The sequence below is a fragment of the Equus quagga genome, chromosome 14, assembly GCF_021613505.1.
Source record: "Equus quagga isolate Etosha38 chromosome 14, UCLA_HA_Equagga_1.0, whole genome shotgun sequence".
Lineage (NCBI taxonomy): Eukaryota > Metazoa > Chordata > Mammalia > Perissodactyla > Equidae > Equus > Equus quagga.
Window position 1 is genome coordinate 26,146,691 of NC_060280.1, and position 24,385 is coordinate 26,171,075.

General features: G+C 42.2%; 1 pseudogene; it reads left to right on the plus strand.

Annotated features, from left to right (window-relative positions):
• On the plus strand, nucleotides 1-22,825 carry LOC124225539 (E3 ubiquitin-protein ligase TRIM68-like; annotated as a pseudogene).
• The last annotated feature ends 1,560 nt before the right edge of the window (nucleotides 22,826-24,385 follow it).

The following is a 24,385-nucleotide window of genomic DNA, read 5'->3' on the forward strand; positions in this document are numbered from 1 at the left end:
ATGGGGGTGCCGTGGGGTGGCGAAGAGAAGACCGATGACCGGCGCTGGCAGAGAGGAGCTACTGGAATGGAAGCGTGGACACTCACTAGTAAGCACACAGACACGACTACTCGCTCCTACGCTCGGAACGCAGTATCCAAGGGGACCCAGAGCTGTGCTCGGAACCACCTCTCGCTTTTTGATGCTTCCCCCTTGTGGTCACGTAGGGGAGTTGCAGCCTTGTGGCAGCTTGGGCAATGGCTCCGAGGATGATGCCTCAAGAACCAAGGACCTAGCTGACCTAGTATCTGAGCTCCTTCCGCTGCACTACGCTGCCCCTTAGTATTTTCTCCCTCACAAGCCAATGCTTTCTTCCTCGAGGAGCTAATCAGAGCTCTCATGTGCTCCCAGAAATGAAACCGTGTAGAGTGGTTGTTTAAATGTAGGGTTCTGTCAGGAAAGACGTGTTCAAATCTGAGCTCAACCACTCACTAATGGTATAATGGTCCTTAGCCTCAGTTTAATGTGAAAAATAAAATGAGACACTAGTAATTCTCCAGATAATGTTTGTGTTCATTATTATGACTCAAAACAACTGGACGAAGCAACGAAGTAGGAGGAAATCCAGTTGAGATTATGTTACAACAGCCAGAGGAAAAGAGTAAGTTGGGAAGGAAGAGTGGACAGTAATGCCGAAGGCTGCTGAGAGATCAAGCAGTTAGAAGGACTGAAAATAAAAGGTCAATGGTTACCTTGGGTAACCTGTTGAGGTGGTTTGGTGGGAACAGAATCTTGAATGCAGCAGCGTGAGGAGTGAGTGGGTTGGGAAGAAATGGAGAAAGTGGATGCAGAAAACTCGTTTAAGAAGTTTGTATGTGAAGAGAAGGAGTTAAATAGGCAATACATGAATAATTGCTAGCTCTAAGGAGAGTTTTTAAAAATTTGTATTTTGGAGCTAGAAGAGATTGAACACAAGTAAATGTCAACAGAATGGAGTTAGTAGAGAGGCTCCCTGTCCTTTACGTCTCACATTTCTGGTGGAGTTCTTCAAGGCTATGACCCAGGTAGACCCTCTATCCTTCCCCTCTATACAGCAACTATGAGCAATCTTACCTGCTCCCATAGCTTCCATCACCCAAACAGGCCAGACCAATCCTGAATGCCATACATGATAATGTCTATAGGACATCACCATTTAGGTGTCCCTCAGGCTCAAACTCAACGCATCCAACTAAACTCATTATTGTTGATCCCCATTCCATGCCCCCAATCTATGTTTCTGTTCCTTGTCACAAAAATGACTCTGTCGCCCAAGCCAGAAACCTAGAGGCCATCATCTCTGCCTTCTCCCTCTTTCTCTCACCTCCCTCTCCAACCACATCCAATCAGTTACAAGTCGCCTTTATTTTACTCCTGGATATCTCGTGAACCAGATTATTTTTCTGCATCTCCTTTGCCTTTACTCCAGTCCAAACCAAGATAATCTCTTGACTAGATCATCAGAATAACTTGTTCACTGGTCAGCCTCATGAAGATCTTTCCTACCAATTCCACACTGTGGCCAGTGTGATCTTACAAACACAAATCAGCCCATAGCATTTTCCCATCAACTTTAGAATGAAAGGTTGAAGTTCACACTCCCTAACCCAGCTCATAAGCCTCCATGAGCCATCTCGGTGCACCTCTCCATCCCCATCTACAACCATCCTACCTCCCTTTTTTGCATGCCCCGAGGCTCCTAAATTATCTCACTGCTTCTCTCCCCCTTCAGGTTTCACATATGTTTTTCTCCATGATAAGAACTCTCATCCTATTCCCTGTACCTATTAATTCTTAGCCATCAGCTCTCTGTTTAAACATCTTTCCTTAGGAAAATCTTTCCTGACCCCTAATCTTGGTGGAATGACTTTACTCTTTTCCCTTTGTTTCACTTAAAGAATTTAACATTATGAAATTAATTATTTTTCCTACTTCTGAGCAGATCTTATCCTCCTATTTTTGTAGGGAGGATGGACACTGATATTTATATTTAAAAGGGGAGATTTAGAGTCCTTTTTCATTCCCTGTTAATGCAGAAATTATTGGTCCTCTTGTGGATGTTCACTCATAACTCATAATTCTACTACGTCAATTGAAGCATGTTTAATGCGCAGGTCCCCTTAAACTTTTGGTAGCAACATCAGCACCAAGCTGGTACAATTTTTGAACTTAGATTTTTCACAGGAACTTTTCAATCATTTTTTTCACCTCTGACAGTAATAGTATCAGTAATAGATACAAAATACAATAATAGATACAAGAATAGTATCTCACTGAATTGAATAAGGTGGATTATGGTATGACTTTTAAATAATATCATATCCTTATATTTTTGTTTTAATATTTTTCACAAGAAAGAAGGAAAACAATTCAATGTAAACAGTGTTATAGGGTCCAACTAATAATGGAGAACTCTGGCCAAGGATATACTCAAATTCTTGGCTTAGGCGGCCCTGAATGATATGAACTCGCTGATAATAATTCCCCAGCTCCGTCTCATGACACCCAACTTTACCTCAGTATGTCCTACACTGGCATTCTTTCAGTTCCTCAAATGAAAGTTCCCTTTCCTCACATCCACTTTAAGCATTTGCTCAAACTCTGGCTTTCTCTGGAATGGTCAATCTCTTTGTTTCCCTCCTCTACATACTAACCATTTTTAGATTCCATTTTAGGTGCTTCTTCTACAAGGAAATCTTTCCTGTAAGAAAATGTTCTCTTATTTCCAAGGGTATCCAAATTCCACTTGCAGATGAGTAATGCCCTTGTTTTTGTCAGGAAGTACTAACAGATGCATATATACAAAGCCACAAATACCCTGCATGAAAAGAGGGCATAGTTTCACCTGAACATAGAAATGATTCCTTGTGTTAATAACCTTTAATAAGGTGAGAAAAAGAAACATATGGTATAAGAGTTAGAAAAAATAAATATATAATCATTATTTGTGGATTAGTGATTGTATATGTAGAAAAATATAAAAGAATCTATTGATAAATAATTAGAATTAATAAGTAAGTATATGCGGATTTGTTGAGTAAAAGGTCAATGTACAAAATTCCACTGCATTTCTTTATAAAATAGACACGATTTGTTTTAAACAGCATTTATAATAGCATAGAAAAATCACATATCTAAGATTAAATCTAACAAAGGATATAGAGGACCTTCTACATAGAAAAACAGAAGGCATCCTTAAAAGAAACTGAAGAAGACCAAAATAAATGGAAGAAAAAATTATGTTCTTTTATTGGAAAACTCAATAATATAAAGAGCTTAATTACCTCACAAAATTTTTCTACAGATTAAATGCAATCCCAATAATATCCTAACAAGTCATTTTGTAGAGCTTGATCAGCTTAACTAAAAATTTATCTGAAAATGTAAATTGCTGAAAATAGCCACAACACTCTTAAAGACTAGGACAAAGTGTGATGACTTGTTATATCAAATATCAAGACTTAGTATAAAGCTACAGTAATTATGAAAGTGTGATATTGGTGCAGGCTAGACAGTTGGGCCCATGAATGGAAATAAAAGCCCAGAAGCACACCCACTCATATATGACATATGTTGTCACATGACAAAGGTAGCACTATGGAGCAATGAGGAGAGGGGGATATTTTTAATAAATGGTACTGGAACAACTGAATATCCATATTGAAAAAAAAGAAATTTGAAACCTAATCTCATACCTCTCACAGGTATTAACACTTCATGGATTCTAGATATAACTCTAAAAGGCAAAGCAATTAAACTTCCAAAGTAATATAAAAGAATATTTTCATGACCTCAGGTAGAGATTGATTTCTTAACGTCAGCTAATTCATCCATGAATGTTTTTTGAGTGCTTACTATGAATAGGCACTCTTCTAAGTGATGAAAATGTATCAGTGAACAAAACAGACAAATGCTTCTGTGGAGCTTACTTGCTAGCCAGTATGATTTAGCATTACTTTGCAGGCATAGATCTCTAGATGCATGCTAGATGGTTTCTTTTTTCTTGGAGCTCAGAAATTTCATCTGAAATTATCTAGGTATTGATCTTTTATGAATGAGTGAGCATATTGCATCTTAAGACTTGAGTCTTTGGCTTTTGGAAATTTTCTCGTAGCTATTTCCCTGAATGTTGATTTTTACTACATCTGCTCCATCCTTTCCTTTCCTTCCTTCTGGAATGTCTGTATTTGCCTTCCATGTCTCTTATCTTTTCTTATCCAAGTCTATATATTTGCTGAAAAACAAAGAACTATGCATGATCAATTTTTGACGTTCTTCAAGATTGTTGTGCAGAAAGACAATGGCTACTCTGTTTGTTTCTTTATACCTTGGGGGTTTAGGGATTCAAGAAAATACTCCTACTTCCTCCCTCTATTGGTTCATAACCAACCAACTATCTCCCATAAAATGTGCACACTCTATTTTATTGTTATTTCTATTTCCAGTAATTCATTTTCATTTGCACATTGCTTTTCTTCTGTAGCAGCCTATTCTTGGTTTTAAGACAACAGGATTTTCTCAGCTCTCACTGATGCTATGAATTCAGGTTTTTTTTTAAGTTCTCTCATTTCTACCCTGTTTCTTACCAGGCCATTTGGTCTGATTTCTCAGATTTGTTCCCTTTTTTTCAAGCTCTGATATTTTTCCCACATTACTTGCTTCTCTTTGTCTGCTCGTTGGTTATGAATGATGGTTTGACAAATCACTGTTCTTTGCTAATTAGGTTCTCATAGTGTCCTGCCTCCTTCTCACTGAACAGTAGATAGGCCTCTTCCTAGGAAGGTTAAGAGGAATGGCACAGGTGAGCTGGCCAGCCCACACTCTCAAGCAAGGTAAGACTCATGGAGACATGAGGCAGAGTTCTTTCAACAGGGGCCAATTACTGGAGGCTCTGAAGTGAGGGCCTCCCAGCATGGTTTCATGAGAGCTTTCCTCCAAGTTAGGTCAGTTGCCTTCCACCTTACTCTCAACAGACTCACACAAATCCCAAATTTAGAAAGAACTTTTGCTCTCTTTTGTGTGACAGGATTGTATATTCTTGTTGAACTGTATTTTCTTAGTTGAATTTTTTCACACACAAAATTAAAAAGAGGAAATCAAAGTTATGTTGCCATCTTCCCAGAACCCTTCTGAGTACAGTATTGAATATTGATCTTTTCTTATCATTATTTTATAATGGCCTTCCTTTTCACTGCATAGTCTTGCGTGGTCCCAAGCTCTAATTTCTAAGATTATAAGATATAAGATATAAGACACCAGCATGTTCCACAATGCTGGTCGAGCAACAAATACTTATAGCAGTGTTTCAAAGTTCTAAATCATTTATTTTCATGCACACTCATGATTGAGAACAACGATCTTAAAATTTAGAGGGTCGAACCCTGAAAGATTTTAAGGGAAACTAGATGTTCATGACTGATCACAGTATGTCCATAAGAAGGTTCAGTCTCACTGCAGAGAGCCACGGGCACATTGAAGATCTAACCTCCTTAGAGTAGAATTTTTTAGCGGAAGAGGAAAAGGGATTATAAACAGAACTGAACAGGTACAAATATTTTCTTGCTTCATATCTTCAGTTCAGTCTGAGCACACATGTTCATGAGTGACCATCTGGTAATAAACTTTGTGGCTAATAAATCTGTTGAAAATCCCAAGTGTCTGTTTCCTGGTATACTTTTGGATCTAAACATGTCACTCCCCATCTTAAAATTCCCCTGTGGCTTCCTTTTATCCTTTGGATAAAGTCAAAACTCAAATTTCTTAGCAAGGGGAATAAGTCTTGGACTCTCTGGCAACTACTGACTGCTCTAGGATCCCTCTTCTTGTGCGTGTTCTATCTCACCTCTGCACCTGTGCCTTTGCTCTGCTCTCTACCAGGAATGTCTTTTTTATAGTCTACCTATGACTATCTCCGGGCAGAATTAGGACTCCATTTGTACTGTTTACACTGTTGTCTGTTCCCTTCACCCCACATCTTTGCAGATTAAGGAAAGAGTGCAGGGCTAGCCCACTTTGCAAGACCATTTGTAGCCAAAGGGAAGCCTTCAAAGACATTTAATATCTGCGCCTACTCAGCAGGTGGTTTCTAGGAAGCCAAGGAAACGGCAGGAAAAACTAAGCTGCAGAAGAAAACTGAGCGCCAGACCGCCCCGCCTTCTCATCTGTCCACACGTGGACTACAAGCGTCTCTCTGCTCATCTCCAATTGGCTGGGACTGCTCATGTCCTCGTTTTGGACTGGGGGATCAGGAAGGCTGCACAGTCCGGTTTCCGCAGGGATGGGTGCAAAGGTTCTCGAGGCGCCTCAGTCGCTAGGAACTGACCCTCAGATACCCCTTGTGGTTGGGCTGGATTCCACGATGAGACGGTGGAGCAGGGGAGAACTTTCCCCTTCCCTTTGCCCACATTTCCCTTTTCTTCTCCTTTCAAGTCCAGTCGTAGGATGCAGCGTGGGCAGCGAGCTCTATCCTAGCTGGGCTCTTTGACACTCTGCTCAATTTCCACAGCAATTCCTGCTTCCAGTTATTCAGCAGAAATAGAATGACCACCTAATATATGTGTATTAATATAATATATATGGAAGAATATATATTTTATTATATTATATTATATGTATTGAGTAGGTACAATAGCAAAAGAAACAATCAGCAAAATGAAAAGGCAACCAATGGGACAGGACAAAATATTTTTAAACCATCTATCTGATAAGGGGTAATACCCAAAATATATAAGGAAGTCATACAACTCAATAGCAAAAACAAACAAACAATCTCATTAAAAAATAGGTAAAGGACTTGAATAGACATTTTTCAAAAAGAGATATGCAGATGGGCAACAGGTACATGAAAAGATGCTCAAGATCACTAATCATCAGGGAAATGCAAATCAAAATCATGAGATATCACCTCATTCCTGTTAGGATGGCTATAATCAAAAGGAAAAAAGGTAACAAGTTTTGGTAAGGATGTGGGTAAAAAGGAACCATTATGCAATGTTAATGGGAAGGTAAATTAGTTCAGCCATGATAGAAAACAGTAGGAAGTTTCCTCAAATTTTTTTTTAAAGAACAGAACTATCACATGATCTAGAAATCCCACTTCTGGGTATATATCTGAAGGAAACGAAATCACTATCTGGAAAAGATACCTGCACCCTCATGTTCATTGCAGCATTATTCACAATAGCCGAGACATGGAAACAACATATGAGTACACTGATGGATGAATGGATAAAGAAGATGCGATATATATACACATATACAATGGAATATTATTCAGCCATGAAAAAGAAGGAAATCCTGCCTTTTGTGACAACATTGATGGACTGTGAGGGCTTTATGCTAAGTGAAATAAGTCAGACAGAGAAAGGCAAATACTGTATGTTCTCACTTTTATGTGGAATAAAAAAGCCAAACTCATAGAAATAGAGAGTAGAATGGTGGTTGCCAGAGGCTGAGGGTTGGGGGAAATGGGGAAATGTTGGTCAAAGGGTACAAACTCCCAGCTATAAGATGAATAAGTTCTGGGGATTTAATGTACAGCCTGATGACTATAATTAATAGTACTATATTATATACCTGAAAGGGTTTCAGAGAGTAAATCTCAAATGTTATCACCACACAAAAAAAATGGTAATTATGTGAGGGGATGGAGGTGTTAACTAACCTTATTGTAGTAATCACTTTGTAATATATACATATATCAAATCATCACATTGTTTACCCTAAACTTACACATATTATATATCAATAATATCTCAACAAGGTAGAAAAAAATTGACCAGGCAGAGTCGTTTTGAATCATGAACCAGTGTCAAATTTCCTGTGTGGAAGGTGTTTCAAATCCTGTACCACACTGTACTCATAGTTCTTCCTTCCTTTACAGTTATCATTGGTGTGCATGTCATGTGCAAGACACCGTTAGGCATGGTGGATACATTAATAAGAACATTAGATACGTTATTATTTAGTACAAACACCAATTTTATGAGGTAGGTTTTATTATCTCCAGATTTAAAGACAGGAAACAGACCTAAAGGAAGAGGTTAGGCAAATTGTGCCTGAGCCTGAAACAAAGCTGGTGATCTTTTCACACACAGTGTTGCCCAGTCACTTGAAATCTATGAACATGCAAAGGATTGATTAAAAGGAGTTTGATGAAGCTGTTGTAAACCATCTCGTGGTGTATTTTTAAATATACACTTATATACATATGTTTATACATACACAATATACTGCGTGTATATACATGCGTGGGTATATATCCATATCTTCTAAACTAAAAGGTCAGTGCCCATGCTACAAAAGGTCCACAAATATTTGGGGGGACACTAAGCCAGAATATTTCAAATTGAAATGTTCCCAAGATTTTGGGTAAATTGGATGTTAAATTAATAAAGTTGAAGGAAAAAAGTGAGAACTTTCATAACACACCTAGCTTCAGATCTTAGCTTAACCCCTTGGGTAAGTAAATCCGTGTCCCAGTATCCTCACCTGAGAAGATGGATGTGATAGATCCTTGCAGGGATATTGTGAAAATCAGAATATATAGAAAGTGACTAGCACATAACTATTAATAATAGTGACCTTTTAAGTATCTACTGTTTATATGTTTCTGTGGTTAGATATTCTATATATTTTTTAAAAATCAACTCACGTACTTGGATAGATGTGATCCTCGTACATGTCCAGAGGAAGAGTCTTAGTCATCTGAGTCTGTGTTCCATAATCAGCTCTTATCCTAAACCAGAGTTATAGTGTCAGGATGCTAGCAACTTAAGCTATTTATGAAATTATTGGCAAAGGCCATGAAACAAATGGCCCTCGACACCAGGGAAGAATAGATCCTCTGGTATCCAAAAACTCACCAGTATAGAAAGGAATAAAATGACATGGAGTAGTTATTCTGAGAATTTTCTTGGCAGATAATATGACTTGTCTTAGGTTGGATGTGCCAGAAACAGTCCTGAAACGTGGATTTGAGTTCAAGTAGTTTATTTGGGAGGTGATCCCAGGATGAAATATTAGGAATGTTAGGAAGTGAGAAAATGACAGAAAGGAAGTCAATAAAGTGTGCATTATCAAGCAGGTTATCACTAGGGGAAGCTGAGACTCGATTCTAGTAGGTATCTCTGGGAGACAGTGAAGAACATACCACATTATTATATTACCCAAGTAAAGAAGTTTGGGTAGTTATCCTCCAACTTTCATTTTTCATTGATTAAGGGACACCCCAGGAGCTATTAACTCTCTGGCACTTCTGGCCCGCCACACATGGCACATCAAGGGAAATACTTCAGGTAAGAGTCACAGGCTTGTAGTAGGACATTGAGGGCATGGTCCCATAACATCTGCTACACATCTTCCTCATGGAGAAACTGAAGATCTTAGGTTTGAGTCTCTTCAGCTATAAAAATATCTATACCTATTCTTGTCTCTTTTCTGTATACAGAGTGAGGTATCTCTCCTTTCTAAGACAATCTCTCCACCTATGCTCGGAACCCCATCTCTCCTCCCGCTCCCACTCATATCTTCTGGGATCTCCTCCCTTCAATTCATATCTCATATGTATCTTCAGCCTCTTGTTCTCTGCTGAATCTTTCACCTTAGCAAATACTCAGAGTGCCCATCTATCTACTACCTTGATCTCTGTGGCCTTTTACAACCACTCTGAATCAAAGAATATACTTCCATTCTTATCGTTCCATCAGGTTATTCTTGTTACGGTGACCAACAGCATGTTGTATAGTCAGCAGCATGAGGAAGCAACTGGACCAGGTTCTGTCGTGGGAAGTAAAGTACCGTGAAGAGCATTAGAAGGTCTTGAATGGAGGAGGAGCCTCTCATATTTAGGCTTCAAAATGCAAATGATGTCATATACATAAGCAAGATCCTGATTTGTGGAGCCAGGGATTCACTTTGGAGGACAGGAAACTTCTCCATTACACCAAACAGTAAGAGTGGAGTAATTCTATATAGGTAAAGGGTGATTAACCTTGAAGTAGGTAGAGATCTAGTGAGGATATCTTAGGCCTTGGGGTTGTTACTGCTATGATTTGGTAAAGAGCATTACATAGGTAATGTAATCCCTAAATTTTGTGAGGTGTTTTATTCTGCTTTAAGCTGTATCCAGGACGGAGGTAGAATTAACTTCTAGAGAGCTGCATGTCTTGTCTGTAATCTGACCCTGGGCACCAACCACGTATCAAAAATTACCTCTGGTCCATTTATTAGTTAAACCATGATCAAAGTTGCAGATTATTCAGAGACCTGGAATGTGGTTCCAAACATAATAAATGTCATTAATAAGCAGATAAAGAAGAAGCCTCATCTTGAACCACTGGGAGAGCGGGGGAATGGGAGTTGTAAATAAAACCATCATAAATCCTAAGGCTGATAAATAATTAAAGGAAGTCTATAACAAAAATATCATTGCTCTGGTAATCAGATTAGCACAGAAGCGACAAGGGAAGTTGTATAATCATCTTAGTCAGCAGGTAAAATAATGACAGAGTGTATTAATGAGAAGATAGAGGGATACCTAGGAGTTTTAGAAGTGGTAATACGCAAACTGAATGTATCAGGAATTGAAGGAGGAGAGGATCTTCCTTAGGCGTTGAGTTGAAAGAGAAAGTGAGGGAGCACTGGAAGACATTCTGGTCCAGTAAATGTGTTGCTCCTACAAGTGGTAGAGAAAAAATGGAGCCAGTGTTACAAGATTAAAAGAAAATTGCCGGACTTGCCTTAACTGACAGGAAATAAAACGAGGGAAATGAAATATTAAAGGACATTAGAGTCATATCTTACTACGCAGGAAAAGGAGTGGCAATATTTATAGACCTTCTAGAAAATATGAAAGCTCAGTGAGGAAAAGCAAGAATATAGGAAGACATATATACACAAGGATAGGCCTCTCTGGGTCCCTGAAGGTGTAGACTCTGGAAGAAAATAGCAGCTCAGGTTCAGAAATCAGTTGATTACGATTTTCTAGGCCATGAATGTGGAAAATAATAGGAGTGGGGGGACCTCTCCTTTAAGGCCAGACTCACAGACCTAATTAAGGAATTCCAGTGCAGGAAGTAGCAGTGGTAGCCACTTTGGCAAAGAGCTAAAGAGTCCTTGAAATCCTACAGTAGATACATTCAGAGAAAAAAGCAGGTAACAAGGACTGTAGAAAATGTTGGGCCCTAAACTTTGCTTGAAATTTCTTTTTGTTGAACATAATGCATCCTGCTGAAAAGAAAGTAGATCTTGTATCCCCAGACAGAGCATAGTCTCAATGCTGCAATTAGGATGCTTGGAGCACAGGGGACAAAGAGGAGATAGAAAGGAAAATGTAGAAGTTTGGTAATATGCATGATAATACTTAGAAGACAAATGGTACATTGAAATTTTCTAAATTGAGAAAACAAAAATACTTCATTTACTGTTCCCCTCAAAAGGGAGATTGTTTATATAGACGAATTTTTTTCTCACATTGTATGGGAATCATAGTATCACTCTTAACTACTTGACTAGACATATTCCTGAATTTGGCTCTAGATACCAAACAATGAGCACAGGTTGACAAAACAATTTTGAAAACTTGAAACCATCAATCCTTTTTGTTCCCTCCTGGTTTTCCTTTCTGCCCCCTCCCCAGATAACATTATATTTCTCTTTTAGGACTGTGGCCAGCGATGGAAAGTGGATTTGAACTTCTCTTTGACAGGAGAAATGCTATTGTACAATGAGGTGGCCACATTTTGTTCTGAGGGCTTCTGTGTGTTTTCTAAATTTTGTGAATGTAGAGTCTGTGTTTATAGTGGACATTTGTCATTTATTGTGGCCACTCAGCACTTGGATTGATCTTCCTACATTTCAGGGATTTCCCTCCTTATGATTCTACATCTCCCCAAGATGAAAGCCATAAACTCACCTTCCTAGCTAATTAATCAGTTTTTCTACTATTAGAAAAACTCCAAGATCACAGAGACTTAACAAACATTTCTCATTTACACATCATGTCGTTGGCTGCAGGTGGACTTCTGGGACTCTGATCCACATGTTTTCTCATCCAGGACTCAAGCTGAAGGAGGGGCTCTTCGTTGGGACATGTCTTTATTGCGGTAGAGGAAAAACACCAAGAGGTGGTACAAACATGCAGTGTCTCATAAAGCTTCCGTAGGGAACTAAAACGCTTCACCTCGGCTCTCATTCCAATGACCCAAGACAGTCACATTGTCAAGTCTCATAATGGCCTGCGGACATATTCTTCACCTATAGGGACACAATGTGAGTCATAAGGTGATGGATGGAATTAGACATTCCCTTACAAAATGGGGGAAAATAGATGGGAACGATAATCCAATCTACTACCGTGGATGAAGACGTGATCTAAGAGCTGTCAACCATAGATACCTGCAAGAAGCAGATTCAGAAGATAATAATATAAAGAACAGATGCCACACTGAGTCATTTTGGTGAAGAATATTGATAGAAGAATCCATCTTCCAAAGAAAGCAGAGGCAGAGCTTCTAGTGGCAGCCTCCGCTGGCCAGGTTTGGGAGTAAGATCTGAGTTGCCCATGTTCAATGGAGGCAGTAGTGCTGCCTCTATCAGACTGAACATGCAGGGTAATCTGATGACATTCCTGCCTGCATCACCAATGAGCTACCTAATATTCTTTAATAATTCCTTTTTCTGCTTAAAAATAGTTTCTGGTATTTTCAACTCTGGGTGTTAGCCAGCATGGCTGGCTCCTGACTCATCCATCTCCATGGCAATGAGTTTGGCCAAATTCCTCTAAATTCTATTATACTCTGATAAAGGGGCTATATCATTTAATCCTTTCCACAATAGCAATATGTCTTATTTTCCATCACCTGCTGAATAAGTCTATAATGCAATTACAGAGTTGGCCACAAAATATTTTCCCAAAGCATAGGTTGTAATGGCACTTTAAAAATAAATTCTTATGTGTTGTGGTCACAAAATAACAGCAAACCTAAAAAAGTTACAGAATTCTAGGTCTTAGCTTTTAGACTCACCTCGCCTCCATTCCTGTCGCCCTTCCCCCTCCTATGTGAGAGTATTAACAAAGGTCTGTGGCTTTGCCGCTCTGAGCTAGGATTTCTTCTCTCTTAGCTTGGGCTAGCATTGAGTAGATGAGGGAGGGAGGCCCTAACTTCCCCTACTTGGACCCCTGGGAGGTGTCAGCCTTGCCTTTTGGAAACTGAAGACAATCCAGAATACTGGAAGAACAGGAAGTATTAACTTCCAGTGTAAGAGGTCCAGGAAGAGACTTTTGATGTGGAGTGGACTATCCATTGTCTGAGCCACACTCCTCTTAGCCTCTTCTCTCCACCTCTTTCAGGTTTTTCTTCTGACCTGTGCTACTACCATAGGCGGCTATCTCTTCCCCTGTAAAGTTCAGGTCTAAGACTGAATGAAATTTGGCGAGGCTGTACTTAATACTTCTTCACAGAGAGAGAGGGAAACCATTTGGGGGTCTCTCAGTAAGGCAGATTGTATGACATGCAACATGGTCAGGCCTCAGGGTTTTGCAACAGCTCCCCACTCCTTCCTTAGCCCTACTTCGACAATGCCTGCACCTCCTTCCCTGCCCCCAAGCCAATTCTCAGTCCTTGCTTCTCCTTTGATGCCACTCCTCTCCCAGAACACAGATAGACACCACCCCACAGTTACCCACCCATCTTGTTGTCCTGGTCTGTCTTGGGTTGAGGCAGAGGGTAGGGTCTGGAGTAACAGCCATGGAATGTTTCCAAGACAGAGCCTCACCTGGACGCACCTGTCTGCCTCTCACAGCAAACAAAGCATCCTGAGGGCGGTTGGGAAGGAGAGCTTCTTGCTTAGGCAATGGACTGATCTGTCTTCAAAAGCTGTTTGTCCAGCCTTCCCTTCTCCCAGCAACTCTAAGGTGCCCTTGTGCCAGTGGCCTGGAAAGTCAGTCATGGTTTAGACAGATTACAAGTTACAAATGAAAAAGATCTCCTCATTAACTGTTTTAACTTCACAGAAACCCCAAAGAAGTACAACCAACTTGATCTTGAGCTCCTTTAAGAGTAGAGACCATGTGGCTCTTAGTTGTAATCCCAGCACCCAGCACCAAGTGTTACAAGCAGCTGACGCGCAATAATGTTTAAACTGGCTTGTTTCAATTAACACACTCACTCTCACTATTCTGTGAGGACAGACATTTCTCCAGATCCAGGTGAAGCAGAGGGCCCAGCTCAGACCTCAGTTACCTCTTTTCTTCTTTTTTCGCTCATGGGCCCATTTGATTCAGGAATTTTCTAGACCTCACCCTTTAGAATTTCAACCATGGCCTGGGGCCTGACATCCACACGAGGATCCAAAGAGTATCAGCTCCAACAGTGAAATCATTTGGAACTGAACTTCAGTAAAGGATTTCCTGGTTAATTTTCCCTGCGGACAGTATGTGCCTTTATTTGCTGACTCAGTAAACACCTAACTATCAGGAAAAGGACAAGGTAGAGAAGGTACAAGGAAAAACCCAAATCACTACCCTAAGTAGCAGATTGTGAGTGTCCATATCTGCATCTGTGTGTTTGGGTGAGGGACGGGGCCAGTTGTTGACAAACACTTTCAGTTTCTGAAAGTTTCCGGCCAGGGTTTCCACTTCTACTCCACCAGTTCCCAGTATCCGCTTCTAATTCTAAAAGTGGGCTGTGGCAACAGTGTTGAGATGCTGCCTGCTGAAGTACTGAAGGATAAGAGTTTGGCAGGAAAACTCAGGAGGGTTTTGGTTTTGGTTTTGGTTTTAAGGAGAACCCAATCTCTGCAGTCTGGATCCAGGAAAGGTCGCTCATCTTGCAGGAAACTGCACATTCCGCGGCATACGTGTGCCCAGCTCTGCGCGAAATTGGGTCACAGAACTAGACATGGCTGAACTCATACGCTGCTAAGGCTGACATGGAAAACTGGCGAATGAACAGCATCAGGTCTAGCGCTATCACCCTGAAGGAACAGGTTCTTTCTGAAGAGCCACTAGTCAGCCCTAGCGGAAACGGAGACAGACTTCCTTGGCGGACAGCCAGCTGGGCCTTTACTAAACCAGGCCCTGAGCGGCCTCACTCGGGAGCCTCAACCCTTTGACCCGTCCTGGGACTGGCTTCAGGGGCTCTGAGGGAAGAAAAGGTGCAGAAAAACCGAGGAAGCAGACAAAATACACCGGCACGCCAAGAGTGGTGTGAAGCCCCCGTCCCCATCTGCGATTGGCGAGGCTTGTCCAAATCCCTCTCTGTGATTGGCTGCTTCCACAATGACGTCCCGGCCGGGCAGATTCGGGCGCCCGGACCGTGCCCTCGGCTTTCGTGCTCGGGGCCTGGGGGCGGGGCCTCGGGGTTGAGCGGAAGAGGCCGAGGAGCCGCCCGCGGCGCTGCTGGGGTGGTGGTCTCCGCGCCGGCGGTAAGTGCTGCGCCGTGGGGTCGGTCGCTTCTGACGCTGCAGATGCTTGGTCGTGGGAACCAGGCGTCTCCAGTTTGGGTTTCCACAGCGGGGCGTTAGTCTGTGCTGAGGTGGGTGGTGGGTAGACAGCTGTGCCGCTCCTGAAGTCAGAGGTCCTGCAGGCTCACCTTACTCCGCCCCACCCTGCCCGGGTCCCCGGGCCCTGCCCCGAGTCCTGTGGCCAGGAGGTTACCATCCCCCTCTGCTCCGGAACGCAGAAGTCACCGCCTGGCTTCTCCCCACTGTAGTCCCGCCTCTTGAGTCTTTTCCAGGCTCCGCCCCATCCCCTCAAATGTGTTTCCCAGACTGGCTCCCTGCTCTGCCAAATGCAAGGTCTAAGCAATTAAACGTTTAATAATTAAAGTTTTGTCAAAGCAATTTATGTATAAGAAAAAATAAAAGTTTTACATCAAAGAGCAATAGCTACCTGCTCGTAAGTCCTTTTTGCAGGGGCCCCACTTTTAACTTGTTCATGTTGAGATCTTTTTACGACCTCACTAAATCTAAATAATAGGCTCCCACCGCCTTTCTTAATTTATCATTTTGAAACTTCTATACCTCACTTCCCTACTGCCACCATCTTCTTAATTTTCACTTGCTTTTTTCATTCTTTCGTAGATCCTAGGAGCTTTCAATCATAGATACCAACCTGTTGTTGTGTCAGCTTTAGCTGGTAGTTCTTGGTGCCCCTCTGTGTTTGATGAGGATTTTGACACTTCTTCCACTTCCAACCTGACATCAGCATTTACATTTAATTCTCATGTATTCAAAAATATCTGAGGCACTATTCTTGGCCTTGGAATGTACTAGCAAATGAAACAGATGATGTCACTCCCTTCATGAAACTTCTAGTGTGAGAAGTAAGACAATAAAAATATACATGTCAAGTGGTGTTAAGAGCGGGATCACTAAGAGATCATTTCAAACTGGGAAAAGGGAAGGAACCCCAGTGGGGTAGAATGAATGGACATGGAGTCTGCAGGAAAGTGTGGAAGTTTCTCCCCTTGCTTGACTGGGCACAGGTGCTGTTTCAGGGTGAAGAGAGAGAGCTTCCTGTTGGACTAGGTCCTGAGCAGCTAGGATAGGCTGTTCAGTAGGTTCATGATTTAGTAAAACTAGGTTCTAGGATACTGGATCCTACAGTTTGGTAATGATAGTGGGAGGAGGAAATTGGGAGACCAGTAGGAGGCAGGACCTGATGCCCTATAACAGAGAGTCCTGCAAAATCTACTTACTGCCCCACTTCCTTCAAGAAGCCTTACTGGTCTACCCTTAAACCACAGTGTTTTCTCTCTACTCTTGAATTTTTATTACACCTTGAAGCTCAGGACGTTAAGTAATTTGCCCAAGATAGAATGATGGAGCCCATGACTAAACACCTGTAAAAGGAGAAGAGTAGAGTAATGGTTTCTGCTTAGGGTTGTGAAATAAACTGAGTTAATCCATGTAATATGCTCAGAATAGTACCTGGCATGTAGTATAAGTGCTTAAGGAATGCTTGCTATTAATATTAAGGTATACTATGCTTTCAATTACCTAACATCAGAAAAACATTGTGGATTTGGGAATTAGCTTCTGCCTAGCTGATTTATTCATTCAACCAATATTTATTCAGCAATAACTGCATGACAGGCCCTGTTGAGGTGCTCAGAATACAGCAGTGACTAAGACCAACATGGCTCTTCCCTTTACACACACTAACTGGTAACACAAATCTGCAAAGTGAATGAATAAATAAGACCAACTATGCCAAGAGCCCGCCATTGCCCATTGAAGTTCTGTAGCCACATGTGGCCCTGACAGAAATCATGATTTCTTGCTGGAGTAGTGAATTCATCAATATGGGTTTCATTATCATCAAATGACCTTTGTTTTTATCTTCCAAGGGGTATTTCTTCATATCTCCTTCTACCGTATCACTGAACAGAGTGTCTTGGCATCTAGTGAATGTTAGTGTTGGAGGAGTGGGCAGGGGTTTGTAGGATGTGGGGAAAGTATTGATGGTTCCTTTATATCTTACACTTCAGAGCACAACACAAGAAAAGAAATTGAGCACATAGGCAATGGGCTTCTGGCATATTACCTTTTCTGTACCTTCAAATATATAAATATACATATAAACAAACTAGAGAATGAGGCTAGGGATAGTTCTGGCCTTGTTTTGGGTACTGAAACACCACATTTTAAGTGGCTTTACCCACGTTCAAGATGAGTAATGCTGATTTGGAGAATATGATTGAGGTGGGGTGGGAATGATCTGGTGAGTGAACTCAGAGGAGGGTCAGGGATGACCAAGTGAGTGAAAACTGAGAACTTCCAACATCCACTCACTTACACATCTCCAGGTGTCCCTTGTGTGGTGTGAGTCATGTGACCCAGTCAGAACTTCAGTTGGGAAGGCCAGTGCTTATCAAATAGATCAATAAAGGATCTAAAGGAGGAACTCATTTTTTTTCAGTCACTAATTATCCCTTTTACTGAAGTGTGAAATCTTGGCTAACTACTCTACTCTCTCCCCTGACCCCGACTTGGCTATCTCTAGATCATGACCTTTACCAGGGACCCCAGAGACAAAATGAGAGCTCATTCCTTTGGTTTCTCACACCTGCAGATCCCTGGGACCTGACAGAGTGAGCCACACTCATCTTGGATTTATGATCTTCTTTGATTTCCTTCCCTCCCACTTCTGAACCCCATGCCCAATCCCAACATGCTTTCCATACAGAGAATTTGAAGGAGACCAGTTTGTTTTACCTGAGGTTCTGGGTGCCTTGGATGAGTTTGGGTATGAGGTAGTCAAGGTTGCGCCTATCAGAACATGAATTCCTCCTGGCAATGCCACACATAGTCATTTGACATTGGGTGAGCTACTTGAACTCCTTCTTTTTGTAGATGAAACTTAGGCTTAGAAATTTGAGATCATGCTGCTTGGTTTTAGAGCTGGAAGGGACTATAGCCGAGTCATTTAGGATTGAGTGAGATTATCTAATGGAACATTGTCAGGCTCCTTATACTTTAGGTTGTAGTAGTTAAAGGAAGGTGAAAGGCTAGGACTCAAGTCTTCTTGCTCTTCTATCAGTGTTCTTTCTCCTCTACAGGCCTTTTTTTCGGAGGGGTGAAAACTCATCTCTGCTAAACTTGCTTCTCCTTTTTTATAGCTACCCTCATCAACTTCTGGCTGCTTGCTCTTTCCTCAGATGTACATGCTGATACATCTTTATCAGAATAATTATTCCAATGATTCTGTAATTGATTAATCTGGTTTTAACTCTTTCTTGATTTTGATATTAGAAGGCAAGAATACAAGTCAAATCCCATGAATGAGCCATTTTCATACATGAGAAGAATTTCTAAAGAATTTAAAATATGTTCTTACTCATTTTGTTTTGAGAGTATTTGTATAGGGAGGCAGTATAACATAGGCATAGGAACTAAAAGACTGGGTTAAATGACAGCCCAACCACTGACTAGCTGACTGACTTTGAGTAGCTGACTCTCTAAGCTTCAGTTTCCTTAGCTATAAAATGGGGATAATACTAGTCTCAAGGAATTATGAGGATTAAATGTGTCTTTAGTGCTCAAGATATATGTGGCACTTGGTATATCTTTAATAAAATGGTTAATACTATAATCAGAATACTTATGTTTTCCAGTCATAATGTCTTGCATTAGTATTCTAGGATAGTACTTCTTACCTTTAATGTACAGAGAAACCATCCAAATGTCTTGTTAAAATTCAGATTTTAATTCAGGAGGTCTGGAGTGAGGCCCGAGATTCTGCCTTTCTACCAAGCTTCCAGGTGATGCTGTTGCTGCTGACCCACTTGGACCACTCTTTGAATGACAAGGTTTCAGGAGGCTGTAACATAACAAAGTAGATAGGGATAAAAAGAGGCGCGGACCTGAAAGTCCAAGGTCATTTTCTGGCAAGGCTGGAAATGGACCTTTTCTTCTACCCTACAGAAACTTAGAGACTGTAGGAGTCGAAATGATTCTCAGATCGAGAGCTACCTTGGATGCCATCTGGGCAGGATCTGCTCCCTCTACGGCATTCCCTTTTATCCCAGCATTCAACCTGGCCCGTCTACTGAGAAACACTTGTTTTCTCATCACCTGCCAATGCTAGGAGGCCTCATTATCAACCCAGGCTGCCCAAGGTGGCCTCATGAGGTTTTTTTCTCTTTCACTGGAAACTCCATGAGGCTCTGGAACACCTGAGGGAGGAGCAAGAAGAGGCTTGGAAGCTGGAAGTTGGTGAGAGGAAACAAACTGCCAACTGGAAGGCAGGTTGCCACCTGGAGAAAGCAGTCCCTGTGGTCACTGTGTTGTCCTGGAGCTGACCCATGGTAGCTTCCTCATCTTTGGGAGGCAGAATGTGGGGTTTGAAGTCAGATACCCAGGGGTCCTCTTACCAGCTTTGTCTCCCACGTGTGAGGCCTTAGCATGTCATGGAACCTCTCAATTCCATTTGCTTGATTATGGTATAGGATAGCCTCTGGCATGTGTCCTCATATGTGAGCAAGGAAAAGTACACGCCTCACTAATGCGTTAGCTCACAGTAGTATCATTTGTGTAATGCTGAGCAAAGCATAGTTTTTGTTTCTCTTTACCCAGCTAGAGCATATTTACTAAAAGTTAAGTTATTAAAATATTTGAAAATCACCTCTGAAATAAATTTGAGGCCCATAACTACCAAACTATCAGAACTTTTGATCAATAGAAGGTAACATGGAACCAGCCTGAAACAGCATATTGAGTTGGTATAATACCAGTGAGAAGCAAAAGCATCTAAAAGTGTAGTTACATTACACTGCCTGAGAGGCCTATGTGTAATGCTTCTGGTCTTTAGAATGAGAACACAACATATTATTCTGAAAACAGAAAATAATCTAGAACATATAGCACCAAGATATATCCTGGGCCCTACTGGGGTCAATGAGATTAGGAATAGGGACCCAGAAGCATGTACTATAGCTGTGGGGACAGAAAGCTAGGAAAAATAGTATCCTTTATCTTGGCCTCTACAGTGCCAGGCACACGGTTGGTAACAGAACATTCCAGAGCATGTGTGTATACATGTGACAGTGTCCTCAATCCTGCATGGCCGTTACACGAACAATATCAGTGCTGATTTCTGATCTTGGCTCTTCAGATACAGGTGGAAACCCGAAAGCAGAATATCATGTGGGAGTTTGAGAAGTATCTAGATTACCACAGAAACAACAGCCACTAGGGCAGCGGCTGGAAGTAGAGGCAGCAGCGGCTCTGGCCAGCCTAGCATGGGAGGAGGGGGAGACCAGGCAGAAGCTGGAGATGAATCACAATGAGCTCCTCCAGGGGAACCAGGTCCTGTGGAAGATGATTGCAGAGCTGGAAGAGAGGTCTCAGAGGCCTGTCCGCTGGATGCTGCAGGTGAGTAGCAGGTTTTCCTGGGAACATTGAATGACAGCTGATGATAGCCTGGGACTCCAGGAGAGAGGATTCCCTAGTCTCCGGTTGGGCCTGTGAGCCAGATATGGATCCATATAGCACTGTTTGAGTTCTATCCCCAGGTGGGCAGATGACCTGGCCCCTTGAAATTGTAGCCTTGTAGGTTGGGCAACACCTACTCCCTGGCCTGAGTCTTGAGATGAAGCCTGAAATCAGCCAGGCCACCCAGAGCTTGGCCAGACCTGCTCTCCTCCAGTAGCCTTCTTCCCTCTACATCTGCATACCTTCTCTGCAGCCTTGCTTTCTGCCTCCCTTTCTCTTGGGGAAACCTCCTCCTACAGTTTAGTGTCTGTCTGGTCCCTCCAAGGAACAGCACATACTCAAGTACTGGTTTTTTTCCTCCTTACAGGGTATTCAGGAAGTCTTAAACAGGAATGTTCTCATCCTTGGAGCCCCTAGGCAGCCCTGTAAGGCAAAGTGGGTACTGGACAGAACCAAAAGTGGGGGAGGAACAGAGATCCAGGACCTACAGAAAAGCAGGTACTGGTCCGCAATCTTCTTGCTCTTTCATTGTTGACTAAAGAAGTTTTGCTCATCTTCCATTTTTCTTCTTTGTACTTGGTCATATTCTTTTCAAGTATTACCAATAAGAATTTAAAGTAAAGTTTTAAAATGCAGTTTCAAGTAGATCGCTCAAGGAGGGGAAAAATACTGCAGATGCCTCCTTTATGCTCTGAACTCTGAGTATCAGCCTTTGCACTCTGTGGCACACTTCTTCCTCTCCCAATGTCAGATGCACATCTAACCCCACCCACAGCACTGGAATGTGAATGCTCTCCTTTCTGTGCCAGAAATCCATTGGGCTCAGTCAAATAATCATCACATCACTGCTTTGCCTGGTGTTGCTGGGCCGGGGCACCCACTGACTATGTCCACAGTCAAGCCCTTCTTCCCTGCACTAACGGAAGGCCTATGTGGCAGAGCCAGGATTTCTGGCCACCAGGCTTACCCCTCCTCTACCGGGAGCAAGTCTTGGAGCCTGCCGCATCCAGAACCAGTCTCTTTGGAGCTGAAGATGAGTTGCCATGTGGTGGTGCTAATAGAAGTCCTGGAGAAATATGCAGGTAATGAATGCTAGGGGAGTTTGTGATGGGCAGTGGGATGAATGCTTCCTGGAGAAATGAAATAGTTCAGTGCCCTCTGGATGCCCCATCTAACCCCTATTCCATCATTGAGTAATCTGAGTCTGTATTTATCAGGGAGACCTCACCCATGCCCTCCGTGTCTGTGTATCTGTATACAGTGTACCACTCTATCAGATCCAGCTCTGCACTGTGATTACTATCTAGGATCTTTTTCCATAACTGACATGTACCTGGATCCAGACACTGGTTATTCCCTTTTCATCATGTTTGAGGACAGAAAATGTATGCACTATGGAGACACCAAGCGGAACTGCCTGACAATCCTGAGAGATTTTACTGCTACAATATCATCCTGGGCAGTCAGTGCATCTCCTCAGGCCGCCACTACTGGGAGGTGGAGGTGGGAGACAGGTCTGAATGGGGCCTGAGAGTGTATAAGAAAAGGTAGACTGGAAGGAAGTGGTCTATTTATCCCCCCACTATGGATTCTGGGTGATAAGGCTAAGGAAGGAAAATGAGTAACCGGCAGCACTGATGAACACACCTTCTGGCCCTTGCCTGTCCCTCCCTGCCAAGTGGGGGTCTTTCTCTATCATGAAGCCCATGATATCTCCTTCTACAGTGTCACTGACAACAGCTCCCATATTTTCACTTTCCCCCACTATCCCTTCCCTGGACATCTCCTGCCTTGTTTTAGTCCTTGCTACAGCATTGATGCCAACAACACTGCTCCTCCAGCTATCCACTCCCTGAGCAGCGAGGACTAAGAGAGCCCCCATCCTAGCCAGAAGCCTTGGAATTTTATCTGGGCTGCCAGGGTCTTGGTGGGCCCTGCCGCTGACAAGGGTTCCCTTGAACTGAGTTGATCCTACAATCCAGGGATTCCTCTGCCTGACCCAGTGCCCTGTTGCTACTGAGCCAAAGTCTCTCTCTAAACCACTCAGGGGAAAAAGCTGAGGCTCTATCATATGAGCAGTGCACCCCTATGAGGGACGTGTGGCCAGGCTGATGGTGAAGATCAGAGCAGTTCTGAGCATCAGGGCTCTGTCCTTTCTGTAGCTCATGCCCCTCTTCCCCATCCTTGTTGGTGCCATAATTAAGTCAATGAGGATGACGAAGCATCCTTTGGGAAACCCTTTGGATAAGGTTGACCAACAAGCCAAAAGAATACCGGCTGTGTCCAGAGCTCGTTGCTGTGCTGACACCTGAGGGAGGATGCTTCAGCTGAGGTTTGCTGCTTCTGAGCAACTCAAAACTGACCTCCACTCTCTGACCTCCTAAAGAGAAAAATGCATTCCCTCATTGCCTAGACTACCAGAATGGTCATTCTCTCTCTGAGCACGAGCTGGGCAAATCACTCCATCTGAGACTGTAAGGAGACCTGTATCTTAGTCCTGCCCTTTTCCCTAAGTATCAGAATCAGAAACCCTGTGAGCCTTGTTCTTATTTTTACCTGATAGATGAAGCAACTCAAATGGCCTCAATGAAGGAAGTTATTTCTTAAAAAGCTTCTGAAAGAAGAGAGGAAAGATTATAAAGTATTTCTCACATTCAAATGAAACAAGATCGACAAACTTGCTTCTCAAGTCACATGTCTGCATGTTATTTATTACATTTGGGTCTGAAATATCCCACCTGTTTAAAAGATTTTCAAGTGTGCTCAGTGGAAAAGTGGGTATAGTAGCTGCATACTCTCCTACCTCACAGAATTGTTGTGAAGATCACAGATCCATCTGATACTATTGTTCCTTTCTCAGGGACAGAGGAAGACCAGCCATGGATTTTGTCTGTGCCACCTTCCTATCTCACCTTCTTACAGACAGGATCTTGTCAACAGGGCCTTTTTTTCTTATGGCCTCGCTGGATGGTCTAGAGCCATGTAGACAGAAAGGTGCCAACACCAGTGGCAAAATCCAGGCCACAGTAACATATTGTGCATCTAATATATGTGCTTGTCTTTGGATTAGAATGAGGATAGTGACATCAGGGCAGAGAATAGAAATAATAAAAATAAAAAGGTAGAATAAATGCACTGCAAGGAAGGCTCACCCACAAGCTGGTTGGGCTGAAGTTCAAATCTTTTCATTTCACCAAGAGAATCTTCATGGTTCTGGTAACTACATAATACTCTGCCTTTCTCTTCTCTAAATCTGTGACAAAAGGAGGAAAGCAAGAGGGCAGCGTGGGGAGAGACAATTGGATAAGGCACACTAAGCTGGTTTGGAAACCACATATTATAACGAAAAGGGATTAAGACCATATATCTGGGCTTTTGACCTTAAAGTGATTGTTGTATGTGGCAAAAATAATTCATTACAGCTCTTAAG